The sequence below is a fragment of the Cibotium barometz genome, chromosome 41 (assembly GCF_041138505.1).
Source record: "Cibotium barometz isolate CiBa-2024 chromosome 41, ASM4113850v1, whole genome shotgun sequence".
NCBI lineage: Eukaryota > Viridiplantae > Streptophyta > Polypodiopsida > Cyatheales > Cibotiaceae > Cibotium > Cibotium barometz.
The window spans coordinates 74,558-91,314 of NC_141086.1; the positions used below are offsets into that span (position 1 = coordinate 74,558).

Genomic DNA, 16,757 nt, shown 5'->3' on the forward strand with positions numbered 1-16,757 from the left:
GGACCCGATGCTTTGCAAAATCTGCTTGAGTGCGGGTGAGGAGGTTTTCTACTGTCTGGGCCAGACTCATGGCTTCCTGATGCAGGCCTTCAATTACGGTAAGCTCGTGTGATGAGCTCTCTCGACCGTTGTATGGGCTATTATGACTTGCTATTGGAGCTCAGTGATGTGAGCAATTGCAGTGCTTAATTGCTCGGTTGCTAATCAAACTTCTTCTGGAGCTCCATAAACTGAAGGTATGTCTGCTATAGGTCTGCAGCAGCAGCTAGCTTTCCTTTCCCTGCAAAGAGACTAAAAACCTGCCTGAACATCTCTCTCTCTCTCTCTCTCTATGTTTCTCTTCCTCTGCTTCTCTCTCTCTCTCTCTCTCTCTCTCTCTCTCTCTCTCTCTCTCTCTCTCTCTCTCTCTCTCTCTCTCTCTGCCCCCACACTAAAAACTATCGTCCCTGCCAAGAGACTAAAAAACCTGCCTGAACATCTCTCTTTCTCTCTCTCTCTCTCTCTCCCCCCACTACGTTTCTCTTCCTCTGCTCTCTCTCTCTCTCTCTCTCTCTCTCTCTCTCTCTCTCTCTCTCTCTCTCTCTCTCTCTCTCTCTCTCTCTCTCTTAGCGCTATGTCAGTGAGAGGCCTCTCGTCTCCATTAGAGGAGACAGGCTTTTAAAACTTCGCCGCAATGGTTTCAACCGGGGGCTCCTTCCAGGTAATTTCTTCGAGTCATCCTTCCAGGTAATTTCTCCGAGTCAAGCACGATGTCCCAGTGCTGTTGCTTTCCTGACAGCTTTTTTTCATGAATGATGGACTAGTATTGGACCCTTCCAGGTAATTTCTCCGAGTCAAGCACGATGTCCCAGTGCTGTTGCTTTCCTGACAGCTTTTTCTCATGAATGATGGATGTGTGTGTGAACAGCACTCACTGCACAACAGTGAATTGTGTAGATATCTCTGCCAGCAATATCGACCGGATTCAATTATTTTTACTTTTGCATAAATTCTTACTGCACAGTGAACTGTCTCTGTGGCTTTGGGGAAAATTTTTACTTTTGCATAAATTCTTTTTCCTTTTACTTTTTACTTTTTACTTTTTACTGCACAGTGAACTGTCTCTGGGGAAAATTTTTACTGTTGCATAAATTCTTTCCTCCTTATTTGGTAGATATCTGCAAAATAGATTAAATAAATATTTTAAGTAAACTTTTTATTATTAATATTTTTAACGTATTTATGGTTTTTTAAAACCCGTATTTGCTTGCATATTTTAGTAGCTTTCCAATTACGTTTGCTGATATTGGAGAGCACTCCAAGAATACGAATCTACCTAAAAAGCTTTATTAGTTTAATTTTTTTGTATATTCTAAAATTAAAATGCTTACCCTCTATTGAGCAACTTGAGTTTGTGTTGTAATGGAGAATTGTTTTCCCATAATTCCTGATTTGAGATTTAAAAGCAAGGTTAATATGAGGTTTAACAAATAATAAATTTATTGTTTATACGTTTTTATTTTTATATATTGTTACTTTTACCTTTTTATTCATTAGCTTGCCATATCCAAGATTTCCTTATATACTACATTTTTTGTTGTATTTTCTTTAAGATTCTTTGCGTTCTTCTTTAAATAAGAAAATCTTTAAGGTATCTGATGATTTTGCTTGAAATAATGCAACATATAATTGTCTATGAGTAAAGACGGGAGTTGATAGATATAATCCTAGGTTTGACAATGTTTGACGTTGTGATTTGTTTATTGTCATACAGAATGCCAATTTTATTGGAAATTGTCTTCTTCTCATTTCAAATGGAAGTTCTATCAATTTTGGTATGAAAGTTATTCTTGGTATGAAAACTCTTTCTCTGATATTTGTACCTGAAAATATATTATTTGGTTTTATTTTTTATTTTTTATGAAAATGTCAAATCATAGATATATAGTTATTCTTATTCAATGTTTTTACTATTTAATGCAAGTCTCTTGGTTGTTTCTTCACAATCATGCACCACCTCTAATCATTTTCTCCATCCTTGACCTTTAGCAACCTGCCAGGAGCTAAGAAGATTAATATTTAGAAAACATTATAGCATATATATTATTAAATTGATTAGAGACTCGGAATTAGAGAGACAGAGAGAGGATAAGATAGATAGACAGGAAAAGATAGATATTTATCTAAGTGTTTGAAAGAAAAGGCTAAACTATGTTATTTGAATTATAAGCTCAATATAAAATTATAACTATAATTGAAAAGATAGATAGTCCAAGTAATCTAACCTTGTAAAGTCTTTGTGTATTAAAGACCAATTGAAGGAGCATGCATCTATCCAAAATAGTAAACCTATAGTTTGAAAAAAAAACATTTAATACTATTTAATGCAAGCATCTCTCTCTCTCTCTCTCTCTCTCTCTCTCTCTCTCTCTCTCTCTCTCTCTTGCACACACAAACAAACAATCATACTTACATTAATATACATAAATTTATTTTTGTGTCTTTTCATTCTTTGATCTCTTTGCACATTATTTTAACAGTTATCTTAATGCCCACCTTCTGATATTTTTGGCTTCAAAATTGCATTATAAATACATATTTATATAAGAGCATCCTTGCTTTGTAATGGCCTCAGGTCTGTAGGCTTGGGGCCCCCTTTGATATTGTATATCCTCTTTATGCTCCTTTTAGGAGTTTTTCTCATTAATTCTAATCTTTGCCCCCTTTTTAAAAAAAAGTTTATTCTTTCAACACATGTACACTAAGTTGACGGTCCTTTATAGGAAACATTGATTGATTAAAATAACACCAAGCTCTAATTACATCACAATGAAGTAGGATCCTTGTTATTAAGGTAATACACATTAACTAAGTCGAGACTCAATAGTTAGCGTAAGCTCTAACCATAGGATATGGCGAAATACCTCTTTAACTAAGGCGTGCTCTGTTGATCCTCACATCCATCCATCAGTTGGCTAGATAAACGATACCTATGTTCTCCTCGATTGCCTTGCTATGGATGGCTGCTACCATATTGGCCTTTGTCACTATTACCCCTCGCGACTGGCATGTGGTAACCTTTGCTTTTTTATAACTCCAGCGCCCAGCTGCCCGAATCGATCACTGCACCATCCCCGCAATGCAAGAAGCAAAGCCCCAATTTATGGCATCTGCATATGGACTCCTCAAATCTTCAATGAACTACACCAATCCATTCATCATAATGTTAAGATGCACGCTAATCACAAAATATAACTCATCATGTTCATGTTAATCACCAATGAATGAGCTAATAAAAAACATTACACTAATTGAGCACCAACCTTCAATTACGGTAAGCTCGTGAGTGATGAGCTCTCTCGACCGTTGTATGGGCTATTATGACTTGCTGTTGGAGCTCAGTGATGTGAGCAATTGCAGTGCCCAATTGCTCGGTTGCTGATCAAACTTCTTCTAGAGCTCCATAAACTGAAGGTATGTCTGCTATAGGTCTTTAGACTGCACCCTCCTGGGCCTTGGCTAAGAGCCTCTCCCATTTTGGGACATCTGCACCACCTCTTGTTGCCTGTAAATGCACTCTATCATTTGCCAGTGCAAAGTTTGGAACATCTCCATGGGCTGCATGTATGCTCTCTACATAAGCTTGACTGGAACTGAAACTGCTCGAGCGCACCCAATGAAGAGTGTTCACGGTGTTCTATGTGGCACTAGGGGAGGAAGGGGCCAACCTTTGCATATGATGGCATCTCTTGGAATATTTCAGGAGGCAGTGTTTCAAACAGGCTTCTGTTGAAAAAATATGGTTTCCTCTTCTCTTCCTCTTCCTCTTTGGCCTTCTTACTGGCTTTTGTAGCTGTTGCAAGTTCCTCCTTTGTTGGCCTTGGGTTGGGGGGCGGTAGAACCTATTCTATGACATCTAGCGCGTGATGGGGCCTCTTCACTGGTGGTGGATTAGGAGAAGTGGATGGTGAGGGTAGAGAGATCACCGCCGCATCTGGCCCGCTTAGCTGGGTTGCCCTTGGCAATTCTTCCCATCCAACACCATAATAGAGGACCCTAGTCAACAAGGTTGCAGCAGTAGCTAGCTTTCCTTGGGGGTTCAAGAAAACTGCGTGTAGCTCTCTGAAGAGATAGTCGGCCCAATTCACCATCTAGCTCTGGTGGACTCTAGCCAATGTGGTCATACTGTAGTCCACCATCTAGCTCTGGTGGACTCTAGCCAATGTGGTCATACTGTAGTGGTTGAATCGGTCGGTCCACCTGGTAGTCGTAGTAAGTAGAAACTGCAAAGCTCTTATAGGCATAACCAGATCCTCCTGTGCTATGTTCCCCCACTCGACTCCATCCTTGTTGGGGTTTCCCCTGTATAGGCCTCTAGTGAGCTTTGTTGCATTGTTGAGGCGGACATATGGCTGGATCATATGAGGAAATGCCAAAGCATCGCGCATCGGCTCCACCCTCATCAGCTGCACCTTTATGCCTCTACCCTTCGATGTCCAAGACCTCGCCTGTGTGTTGATTGGTGCCATAGCTCTATGTGAAAAACAATGTGTTGTAAAGGTCAGGGCCCCATGGTTCCAAAGTGGGTAGTGTTCCCAAGCTGAGCGGATCAAACTTCTGTACCACTGCGGGATCTGAAGCAATAGCTCTATAGTAGGGTTCCGTGAAGTAAAGGAGCTTATGTTCCACCTTATGATTATTTTTCATAAGGGAATGGACAATGTGTCCATTGATCTACTTCATCAAGGCCTCACCCAAGTGAGAGAATTGGTCGGGTGCTTTGCATATTCTTTAAAGCGGCCACCCTGCAGCCTCTTCCTCCTGATAGTAGTGTGATGGAGGACTTCCTGGGAGGTCAGACATTGTGTGGGCTAGTAGGTGAGTGTAAGAGCTTGGGAGAAAAAATTTCAAGAGTTTGGGGAGAGGCAAAAGTTAGAGAATAGAGAGGGGGGGCATATTTATAGTATTGGGAGAAGGGCATTGATGTGGCAAGTCCAGGGAACGGACATGTGACTGTCAAGGAACGGCCACGGGAAGTGAAGCAAACGGGCATGGTAGTTGGCCAATGTGAGCGAACGGGCATGAGATTTTAGCGAACAGGCATGGGAACATGAGCAAATGGGCTTTTGCTCATGAAATCAGGAAGGAACGTCCGCGGGAGACTTGGAACATCCGTGGGCCTAGATAAGGGGCTGGCACGACTGCGGGCTTAAATCGAATGGGCATGGGAACTTGTTGAAGAGGCAATGGCCATGGCAAACTTTGAACGGGCGTGGGAAAGTTGGAACGCCTGTGACTTTTTTTTGTGCACCCTCTACTAACAGGTTTTGTACACATAGGCTATGTTGCCAACACCACTTTGCGGGTTTTGTACTGATCGTCTTGCAAGTCCAATTTGCCAAGACAAGGAGTCGATTCCAGTTAAGTGTTGGTGAGTAAGTGGGAGTTACTTCCTTGAGGAATTCGGGAGCAGTTCGCAAAAGGAAGTACCTAAGGCTGATGGAGCTGATGATGGCATTTTTGTAGCCTCTGGTGGTAGCCTTACAACAATGAGTGGTGGGGGGGTTGTTAACGTTGAAGGTATATCTGTAAGGAATTCTATCAGCAATAGCATGGCAATTAGCTTGGAGTTTTTGCTTACCTTTATCTTGAGCAGTCATTATGGCAGGTGATGCCTTGGGCATCCATTTCAAGGTAAGGGACGATGGAGTGACACGAGGTGGGGGTTTGTATTGGAGAGATTTAGGAATCCAAATGTGAGGATTGCCCTCATAGAAGTGTTGGGCACGGAGAAGAGGTTTCGAATCCATTGAAGAGTTGATTTTGGAGGTTGGCATGGAGGGTCTGGTTTAGGGATATAACTCTTGGGCCTATGCTTGGCCCTCTCCCTATAGGCTTGAGGTTGGCGAATTGGTTAGCGACGTGAGGGATAAGAAGCATTGGATGCATGTGGACGAGGGGTAGAGTGAGATCTTTTAGGGATCCACAAGTGTGATTCACCTTCATAGTAGCCTTGTCCTATGAGGAGCTTCTTAGAAACCCACAGGTGAGATGATGAACTTTGGGAACTTTTTTTAGTGGTGTTAGCTTTGTTAGTTGGGTTAGTGTGGCTTGATGGGGCAGCAACTTGTGAAGTGGCGATCTGAGTGCGAGTTGCTACTGTGCATGGTGGTGGTGTGGTTTTAGGGACATTTGTGTGTGGTTGGCATGAGTAACGGCCTCTTTTTTAGGGGGATGGATTGGTAGGGTGAGGTGACAGAATAATAGTGGGTGGTGGAGTGGGGAGTGCTTGGTCTGGGAAGGCAGCGACGGGGGTTGGCTCCTCAGCTATCATGAGAGCAGCTAGTCAATGTGGCATCGGTTATGTCCCATCCATCCTCTGCCTAGGAGGATCTCTCCATGCATTGTTGCTACAGGCATCACATAAAACTTTCCTTCCAAGGGATTATTTCCAATGTGAAATGAGAGTGTAACTGTGCCAATGCAATGAACATGCTGTGACGCAACCGTTGTGATAGTGGCAGGGGTTTATTTTAGTGTGGGTTCCCCAAAAGGGAACACCAAGTTTCATATGACATCAAATTGTAACTAGACCTTGTCTCAACAAGAGCTAATTTTTGGACAAAGCTTGTCGACGTGGTCAAAGCTGGCTTCACCTCCCAATCTTCTTCTTCTTCTAAGTCGACCAATTGGGCCATGTTGATCATGATATGCTTTTGCCTACGCTTGCCTTGCCTTTCCTTGGCCTCTTCTTGTGCAGTTTTTTTCATATCCTCATGGTCCTTCTTTCGTTGTTAAAGTGGCCTCTGTGAGAGGTCCATATTAGCCTTTAAGTTTGCTACCATTAAAGTAACCAGCCATCTCAACACCATCAGGTGTTTCAATGTGCATAGCCCCTTGTGGGGTTATCTCAGAGACTAGGAAAGGTTCTAAGCCTCTGATCTTAAGATTTTTCTTATGTGTTTTGGTACTGAATAAGAGGACCATGTCTCCCTCATTTATCTATTTATCCTTGAGCTGGTCACATCAAACCATTGTTTGTGCCTTAACTTCTCTACAATCATGTTGTAGATTGTAAAAAGGCATGTTCCGTCAAGCTTTCTAAGCTCGAATAAGCGACAGCTTAAGGCATTTTTGATGAGTTTTTCGTGCACTACAACATGTAGACTAGGGACTAAGAACTCCATGGGCATGACTGCTTCAATACCATAAGCTAACTTGAAAGGGGTAGTATTGGTTGCAGCCTTGTATGAAGTTCAATAAGCCCAAAGTGCAGCCGGAAACTTCTGTTTCCAATCGTTGTGGCTAGACTCCATGGTTTTGGTAAGAATGGCACACGGGGTTTTGTTAGTGCTTTTAGCTTGGCCATTTGCTTTACGGGGGTAATATGGGGAGGACTTCCTGTGGGTGACAAGGAAATCTTGTAAAAGGAAATTAATTACCTCATTAATGAAATGTGTCCTGTTGTCACTGACGAGCTTGAGAGGGAAACCAAAGCATGTGATCACTGATTCATAGAGGAATTTAGTCATTGATCGAGCATTAGCCTTGTGGGTTGCACGAGCTTCTACCCACTTGGTGCAATAATTTGTGGCAGCAATTATATATCGGGTTTGAGTGTATTTGGCTGCCAAACTAATGGGTCCTACGAAGTCTATGTCCCATTTCTCAAATGGTTGTAAAGACACGATGGGGTTCAGGGGCATGTGATCCTTGAAACGAGGAATTGCTACACGTTGGCATTCATCACATCGTTTGACATACTTAGTAACGTCATCCATTAAAGTGAGCCACCATAACCTAGCTATGGGAATCTTGCAAGCAATGATATTATGGAGTGCAAAGTTTTCCCGAGCACAAGCAGAGTGAGCCTCTTCAAGGAGGAAGACATATTCGTCTTCCCGAACACGTCTTAGGATTTTGTCTTTGCCCTGCTTTTGTAAAGTTGGCCCATGATAAGCTGGTAAGGGGTCTCTTTTTTGATTAAACGACGGGCGCAGTCTTTGTTGAGGAGAGGATCAACGGGTGAGTCATTGGACTTCTTTGCCCCATTCAAAAATCAAGCAAAGTTGGAATAGAGCGGCATCTAGTAAATCATCATCTACCCCCACTGGTTGTTCACCGTTGGGGATCCTTGACATGTGGTCTGCAAACATGCTGAGAGCCTTTCCTTACCGTGATAGTGAAGTCAAACTCAAGCAAAATAAGGAGCCACCTAGTGATTTTACCTGTCATATAGGGCTTATTTACTAAGTACAAAAGGGCTTGATGGTCTACAAAGCAAACAAAATTGGTCACCGAAAGATAATGGCAAAAATTCTTAACCATGTAAACCATCGCTAATCCCTCCCTCTCGGTTGTGATGTAATTTCTCTCAGCTTCGTTGAGTTGGCGGAACTGGAAAAAAATAATGGGAAAGTCCATCTTGTGTTCGCTTGGTTGCGCTAGCATGCCTCCCATAGCAAATGCTAAGGCATTAATGTGGACATGGAAGATGACATCCCAATTGGGGAATCTTAGGATTGGAGCGTTGCCAAGGCTTTTTTGAGAGTTGTGTAAGCCTGTTGGCATTCTTCAGTCCACTCGAAAACAATAAGGAGTCCGTAAAGGGGTCTAGCAATATCAGCGTACATAAAAATGAATCGTCGATAATAGTCGACATGTCCCATGACGCGTTGGACACCTTTAAAGTTTGTAGGTGGAGGAAACTCGAGAATGAGCCGCAATTCAGTGTTATCGGTCAAAATTCCCTACCTGGAGACAATGTGCCCCAGAATCACATCGTGTCAAACCCAAAATTGACATTTAAGAGGGTTCAAGGAGATTCGATATAACCTACATCTTTCTATCACTTTGCGCAGACATGTTAGGTGCTCCTTCCAAAAGAAATTGACACAAAGGTCTTCCATGAAGACTTAAAGGAACTTTCGAAGATATTCCTTCTAAGCCATATACATGAGGCGTTGGAAGGTTTCGGGGCATTGATCAATCCAAAGTGTTAGTATACACTCAATGCCTGCCTCTCAACATGTATCTCACTTTGATGTATAATGCACATTTGTTAGGCCCCCATTATAAGGAGTTCCATTAGTGGGAACCCCGGCTTAGACACCGATGGGGTCATTATTGTGACCATTGATGATGGTTAGGAGATGGTCAGGGGTACGAGCATTAGTTGGGGTCCAGGGCATCGCCTCAGCTGGGGGTCTCCTAGGGGGGCTAGTAGCTCCCCTGGCAGGGGTTCGGGGGCGGAGCCCCGAGGAGATGGTATGAGGAATATTCCCTCGGATACTAGTTCCATCATTAGTGGGTAGTCGTCGGTGGTCGGTGGGTTGCATTCTTAATATGCGGGCAGTGATCGTGTCTATGCAGTGTAACTACCCTCGTTGTATACGCGTCTACCACACCGCCTATAGTACTATATATGTACATGGTTGCCCCATGAGTTAAGGTATCCAATGCTTGTGAGTATCCACCCCCTTCTACACTTCATACATACTCACTAGATTGCCATCTAAGCTCTACTTGAGAACGCACAAGTGGACAACACCATCACTTGCACCTCTTTGGTATAATCAGAATTTTAAATTCTCTCAATTGTGTATCTATTGTGGGGTCCCCAAGGGGAGAGTTGGGGCTGCATCTAGAGTGACCTCTCTCTAAACTCCCCGTTGTGCACGTCTCTCGAGGTGATATTTTGACGCTTTTGTGAAGGAGTCATTCTACCTGCCTTCTTGTAGCCCACCTTGCTCCGAATCCAATGCTTCAGTGGGATCACAAATCCGAGCTCATTTTCTCAAGTTATGAGCAAAAAACTCCTAGGTGGGAACGACCTCTTAAGAGCCAAAAAGCCCTTACTAAAGTCACTACTAATGGAGGGGAAGATGTCCTTAAACTGAATTTTCAAGGAAGGAGGTTGCAACTAGAGGGAGAGAAAGGGGAGTCCTCCCTTAAGTCTATTCACACGCAGGGGGGAGAGAGCAGCTAAGGACACTCTACTCACAAGGGTGAGATGAGGCAAGAAATTTTTTGCAAAAGGGCTTACTTGGAGCAAAAATGGCTTGCTAGAAGAGGGTACAGAGGGCTGTCGAGTACAGTCCTGTGCAAAGTGTCAGGTATAGACTCTCAGGTACGGTCACTACACAAAGTGTCAGGCATAGGCAGAACAGAGTGTTGAGTGTCTCTACCTCAGGGTGCTGGGGGGTTTATATAGGTGCAGGTACGGGGTGCAGGGAAAGGAAGAGCAAAGCGTGGGTCCAAAGGACAGTGTACGGTGAAAGTACACTGACCTATGGCTTGCATGGGCCTGGGGAAAGGAATGGTGCCTGTTATCATACGCTAGGGTGGTTGACCTTTGGTCCTTGTGTGGGTTCTAAGCTTGGAAAGCAGCCCATAGTTTTGGATCCCATGAAGGGCTCTTCAAGGGGTGTGTACAACACGTGAGTGTGGGAGATGGGATATACCACACACTGGCCAAACCTCCTCTCAAGAGTGATGCTAAATCCTCTTCCCTTCAAGGCAAAGTGATTAAGCGATTGTCACAAAGCAAAGATGGATGAGAAGAGGAAGAAAGGGGTTTTCTTCCTTTGCAATGAGAAATGGAGTCCCAAGCATAAAAAGATTTGCAAGGCAAAAGAGGTAAGAGCTAACATTATCTTTGAGGTGGTTGAAGATGAAGAGGCACCATTGGATTATATGGATGAGGTTGAATTTCAAGATTGTGCAAATGAGGTGATAGAAGAGCCTACTCTTGATCCTTCTCAAGAGTTTCCATTTGATCCGGGTGGAGAGGATTGGGTAGAATTTAAAACAAAAGAAAGGACATCCATGCTATGTGCCATTTCACAAGAAGCTAAAGAGGGATGCAAAGGTTCCAACACTTTGAGGCTTGTGGGGAAGATTGGGGGCAGATCCATTCACATACTTGTTAATTCGGGGAGCACACATAGTTTTGTGAACTCTAAATCAATAAATTCTTTGAAACTATGCCCAATAGAGATGATGAAGCCTCTAAAAGTGGAGGTTGCAAATGGACAACATGAGCTGAGTAAGAGTTGGGTTGCAACAGGATTTCTTTGTCTTCCGATTATGCCTATGATGCCCGTTTAATTGTGCTTGACATGGGGCCCATTGATGTGGTGCTTGGATGCGATTGGTTGCACACTTTGGGCAGGTTTTCAATGGATTTGAAGCACATGAAGATGCGGTTTATGCATGAAGCCATGCTTTAACCTTAGTGTTTTTATGAAGAAAATGAAGAGAGAGTTGACGAGTTTATGCCCTGATTACATGCTACAACTCACTCATTCAAGAAGAGGACAATGGGCTATAACTTTACATGATGAGGGGATGGATGCCTTGTTGCAAGAGTACAAAGATGTGTTTGAAGAACCTAAATGCTTGCTACCTGCTAGAGAAGTTGACCATGCCATAGAGCTTGAGAAGGGTGCAAAACCAATCAATAAGCCTCCTTATAGGCTTTCAAAGGTTGAGCGGGAAGAGGTGGCAAAGCAAGTGGAAGAGCTTTTGGAAATGAGATTCATACAACCAAGCCAAACACCTTTCGCCTCACCCATTTTGTTAGTGAAAGAAGAAGGATGGATCTTATAGAATGTGCATTAATTATAGGGATCTCAACAGGATCACTATAAAGAATCCATATCCCATTCCAAGGATTGATGATTTACTTGATGAATTGAAAGGAGAAAAATATTTCTCCAAGATAGATCTCAAGTGCAGGTATCATCAAATAAGCATGAAAGATGGTAATGAGTTTAAGACGGCATTCAGGACTGAACGGGGTTTATTTCAATTCATGGTTATGCCTTTTGGACTATCAAATGCCCTAGCCACATTTCAGGGTCTCATGAACAAAGTTTTGAAGCCATTCCTTTACAAAACAATTTTGGTCTTCTTTGATGGCATACTTGTGTATATCAAGTCAAGGGAAGAGCACTTGATGCATGTGGAGCAAGTGTTGAAGGTATTGAGAGAGCACAAGTTGTTTGCCAAGCAAAGCAAGTGCACCTTTATGTCACAAGAAGTGGAATACTTGGGTCACATTGTGTGATGGTATGTGTGAAAGAGTGGCCTACACCCACCAACACTACTCAACTAAGGGGATTTTTTGGGATTATCATCCTTTTATAGGAGGTTCATATGCCATTATGCTCACATGTCAGCCCCACTTACTGATAGGCTTAAGAAGGAAGCATTTTTTTGGGATGTTATGGCCGATAAGAGCTTTCAAGTGCTCAAGCAGGCACTCATTTCATCTCCAATATTGCCTTGATTTTTCTAAGCCTTTCAATATATGGGCTAATGCAAGTGGGAGAGGAATTGGTGTCGTTCTATATCAAGAGTGTGGGGTGATTGCTTATGAGAGTAGAAAGCTCACCGAGAAGGAGAGGGAGCTTCATGCTTATGATCAAGAAATGTTGGCCATTTTGCATGCCGTAAAGAAGTGTCATCACTATTTGTGTGGTTCCTTTCTCCAAAGCAAAAGAGATGGCTTGCTGCCTTGCAAAATTATTATTTCGAGATATCTTACACGGCGGGAAAGGACAATGTTGTGGCCGATGCACTTTGTAGGATTTGGACTTGCACTATACATGCTATTTCAGAGGTGCATTATGAGTGGATTCATTAGATACAAAAGGAGTATTTGGTGGATGACATGGTTGGTCCAATGTTTTAGAAATTACAACAAGGGTTATGTGATGAATATCCACATTTTGAGTTGTGTAATGGGTTACTTTTATACAAGGGAAAGGTCTATTTGGTCCCTCACTCATCCTTCAAAATTGAAAAATCCTACAAGAGATGCACTCTTTACCAATGGCGGGTTATTTGTGAGTGTTCAAGACCCTTGGGGGGTTCACTCATAAATATCTAAGCGTAGCATGTGCGTTCAAGGGTTTTAAAAATCATTTTTTTACACATTTTTTATATACAGAAGGGTACCATTTAAAGGGGATATTTACAAATTGAATAGAAAAAGGGTGTGTTTTATTCATGAAAAATTTATAGATAAGGAGTTTTTAAATTAGGCTTTAAACGCACATGATATAGAGGGTTTACATATAGTGACCCCTCCAAGTCAAGACCTATGATAAAATACGGAAGAGTTTCTTTTGGAAAGGACTTTAGAAGGATGTGCATGACTATGTGCAAAAGTGTTTGCCTTGCCAACAAAACAAGGATCCCAATCAATTTCCGAGAGGATTGTTGCATCTATTGTTGCATCTATTGCCTATTCCGGAAGGAAAGTGGACATGAATAGCCATGGATTTCATTATCGGCTTGCACACTACTAAGCAAGGGTGGAATAGCATCTATGTGATAGTGGATAGATTAACAAAGGCGGCTCATTTCATACCCACAAAGGTGCAATATACTTCTATGGTGGCTCAACAATTTATGGGGCATGTGTTTAGGTTGCATGGAATGCCTAAGTAAGTGGTGAGTGATAGGGATGTCAAGTTCATGAGCCATTTTTGAAAGGGTGTCTTTGATTCCATGGGGACTACACTCACTCCAAGTTCAGCCTATCATCCGCATATGGATGGCCAAACCAAGAGAGGGTGAACAAGTGGCTCGAAATCTATTTGAGACACTATTGTTATAACACCCAAGCTTCATGGGATAAATGGCTACACTTAGCTGAATTTTTCCATAACAACACCTATCACATGAGTATTGGTATGTCTCCATTTGAATCCATGTATGGGTATAAAGGTGCATGTACCTTATATTTCATTCAATGAGGAAAAGTTGAATCCTCAAGCCAAAGAGGAGATTGAGACGATGTGTGCAATATTGTAAAGGTGCAAGGATAACATGGCTAAGGCACAAAAACAAATGAAGAAATATGCCGATGAGTCAAGGAAGCATGTGGAGTTCAAGGAAGGGGATTATGTATTCTTAAGAATCTCTAAGTCAAGGTATTCTTCATTGAAGTGAGACGCCTATACAAAGCTTGCTCATCGCTTTTATATCGACCTTACAAGGTGTTGAGAAGAATTGGTGAGGTTGCCTACCAATTGTTGTTACCTTCTACCACAAGGATCTACAATGTGTTTCATATGTCACATTTGAAGAATTATGTGGGACCTCAATTGGAAGTGATTGATGAGTTGCCTCCTATGGATGAAGAGGGAATGATTCAATATGTGGTGGAGAAGGTGATATGAATGAGGGAAGGACACCTTCGTAATAGGTCTTTTGTTGAGTACCTTGTGAAGTGGAGAGGCTTGCCTAATGAAGAAGCTTTTTGTCAGTCCGAAGGCTTCATGAAAGACCATCCGGAGCTTCTGCAAGCAATGAATCATAGTGGATAAAGAGGTACAACTATATGGTGTCTTTGGATAGCTATATGCATATGGATTGGGATGATGGTATGAAGGGTGTCATTGTTGTAAATTTAGTGTATGGACAGCCATGGCCACTTGTGTACTTCACCACTCATCAATCAAAGCTCAACAAAACTCCGTGGGATTATGGACATCATAGAGAGCAGTCCATATGTACATCAAATAAGTGGACAGCTCTATGTGGAGTTCTCTTGTGTGAGACACTTTTGGGATTGCAACAAATGTACTTCCGCATGCTTGAGGAAAGTCAAGAAGATTCTCAACAGCCCATACATTGCTCCATACATGGTTTCGAGGACAAAACCTTTGGGTGGGGATGGTTTATAAATGAAGGGGCTTGGTTTTGAACATAAGGGAAGCCCATGGGCATGGATATGGCCAGGCAAGTATGGGGGCCCAATATTAATAAGTGTGAAAAGGTGGGAAAGTATACTTGCGAAGTATAAGCCACTACAGCTCTATGTGGAGTTCTCTTGTGTGAGACACTTTTGGTATTGCAACAAATGTACTTCCGCATGAAAGTCAAGAAGATTCTCAACAGCCCATACATTGCTCCATACATGGTTTCCAGGACAAAACCTTTGGGTGGGGATGGTTTGTAAATGAAGGGGCTTGGTTTTGAACATAAGGGAAGCCCATGGGCATGGATATGGCCAGGCAAGTATGGGGGCCCAATATTAATAAGTGTGAAAAGGTGGGAAAGTATACTTGCGAAGTATAAGCCACTAGTCTGCCTTCTTGTCCTAAGGCACCACCAAGTGCTAGACTACTAGCATTAGTAACCACCTCAAATTCCCTTGTGAAATCAGGAAGTTTTTGGACTGGCACTGAGGTAATAATGGCTTTGAGCTAATCAAAGCTAACTTGATGGATTAGCAAAACCACACTATTTTGCAATCCTTCTTAAGAAGATCCATCAAGGGTGCAGCTACTACCATGGCATAATCTTTAACAAAAATCATGTACCATCTTGTGATTCCCAAAAATCCACGAACTTCGCGGACTTAGGGGTGGCCATTCTAGTATATCCTTTACCTTGGTGGGAGCTACTGAGATACTATCTTGGGAGACAAAGAATCCAAGATACTCAATTTGATGAGTAAAGAAGGTACATTTGCTCTTCTTGGCATAGAGTTTATGTGTGCGCAGCAATTGCAGAACTCTACGCACATGCTCCTCATGCTCTTCCACCCCGACTTGGAGTAGACCAACATGTCATCAAAGAAGACAAGAACAAATTCATCCAAGTAGGGATAGAATATATCTTGCATTAGGCAGTTGAAGGTTACAAGGACATTGGTTAACCCGAATGACATTACAGTAAACTTGTAGTGGCCATAACGGGTATTGAAAGCTGTCTTGGGGGTATATCTGCTTCCTTGACTCTAATCTAGTAGTAACCAAACCTCAAGTTTATTTTTGAGAAAACTTTGGCCCCATGAAGCCTATCAAGAATCTCGTCAATGCAAGGGATAGGATACTTATTCTTGACAATGACTTGATTTAGCCCCTGATAATCTATGCAGAGATGAAGAGTGACGTTCTTCTTCTTTTGGAAAAGAAGAAGAACGGTTGCACAAGCAAAGTAAATGAAGAAGGAGGGGTAGTAGATTCGCCATTCACATCTTATATAGACCCTACCCTCCCAAAGAGTGTCCAAGTGGATATTCTACCCACTTCGTTTAATGAGGGCCCTACTGAGCTACCACCTTCCGACGTGCCTCCTAAAGTAGAGGTCCCTAGAAGCCAATCCATAAGAAGTGACATTGCGTCCACTTCAAGAGAACCGTTTGGCACACCAAGTCTAGATGGGATATTTCTCAATGAAAATTGGGAATATGATCTACACACAGAGACTCTAACTGACCTATACACGGGTTACACATACCATGTAGGTTGGTTAGAAGTCTTACGATCTACATCTAGCGCCACTAACCTAGAGGAGCAACAACAAATGATATGTGAGGTTATTCATAGAATTATCCAAATTGAGAGGCAAAATAGGGGAGTGAACTTAGGTTCCACTGGCCCTATGAGATTTTTGGATACAGGCAAGGCCAAACAACCAACCCTATCACAATTGGAGACTCCCTCGGTGAGTCCCATAGACCCTTCATATGTTGTTTTGCCTGGAGTCTCAATGCAGGTTGAGCCCACCAGCAGTAACTTTAGCTTTCCAACCTTGGCTCAACTTTCCATTAAGGAATCCACAATGCCTACCCCAATGATGAGCATAACTAAAAGTGCACCTGTTACCGCTGTAGTTAGTACGGCGCCGCTACCTAGTGGAACAGTACATACAACAGTCCGTGCCAGTGCCTATCGCTACTCATGCTCAGGTAGCTCCTATGCCTCTTAGTATGCCAATGGCGTATTCTCCACGACCGCCTTATCACAACCCTTATC

The 16,757-nt window shown here is 42.6% G+C and overlaps 1 long non-coding RNA gene across 6 annotated transcripts in view; it reads left to right on the forward strand.

Annotated features, from left to right (window-relative positions):
- Positions 1–16,757, forward strand: part of LOC147614575 (uncharacterized) — a 298,802-nt gene that overhangs the window by 1,945 nt on the left and 280,100 nt on the right. Inside the window, exon 1 of one of the 6 annotated variants that reach the window (XR_015262910.1) lies at positions 1,768–1,832. The exons of the other annotated variants lie outside the window; for them this stretch is intronic. This is a non-coding gene — a long non-coding RNA (uncharacterized LOC147614575). Of the gene's footprint in view, positions 1–1,767; positions 1,833–16,757 lie in introns of those variants that run through there. 6 annotated transcript variants of the gene reach the window in all.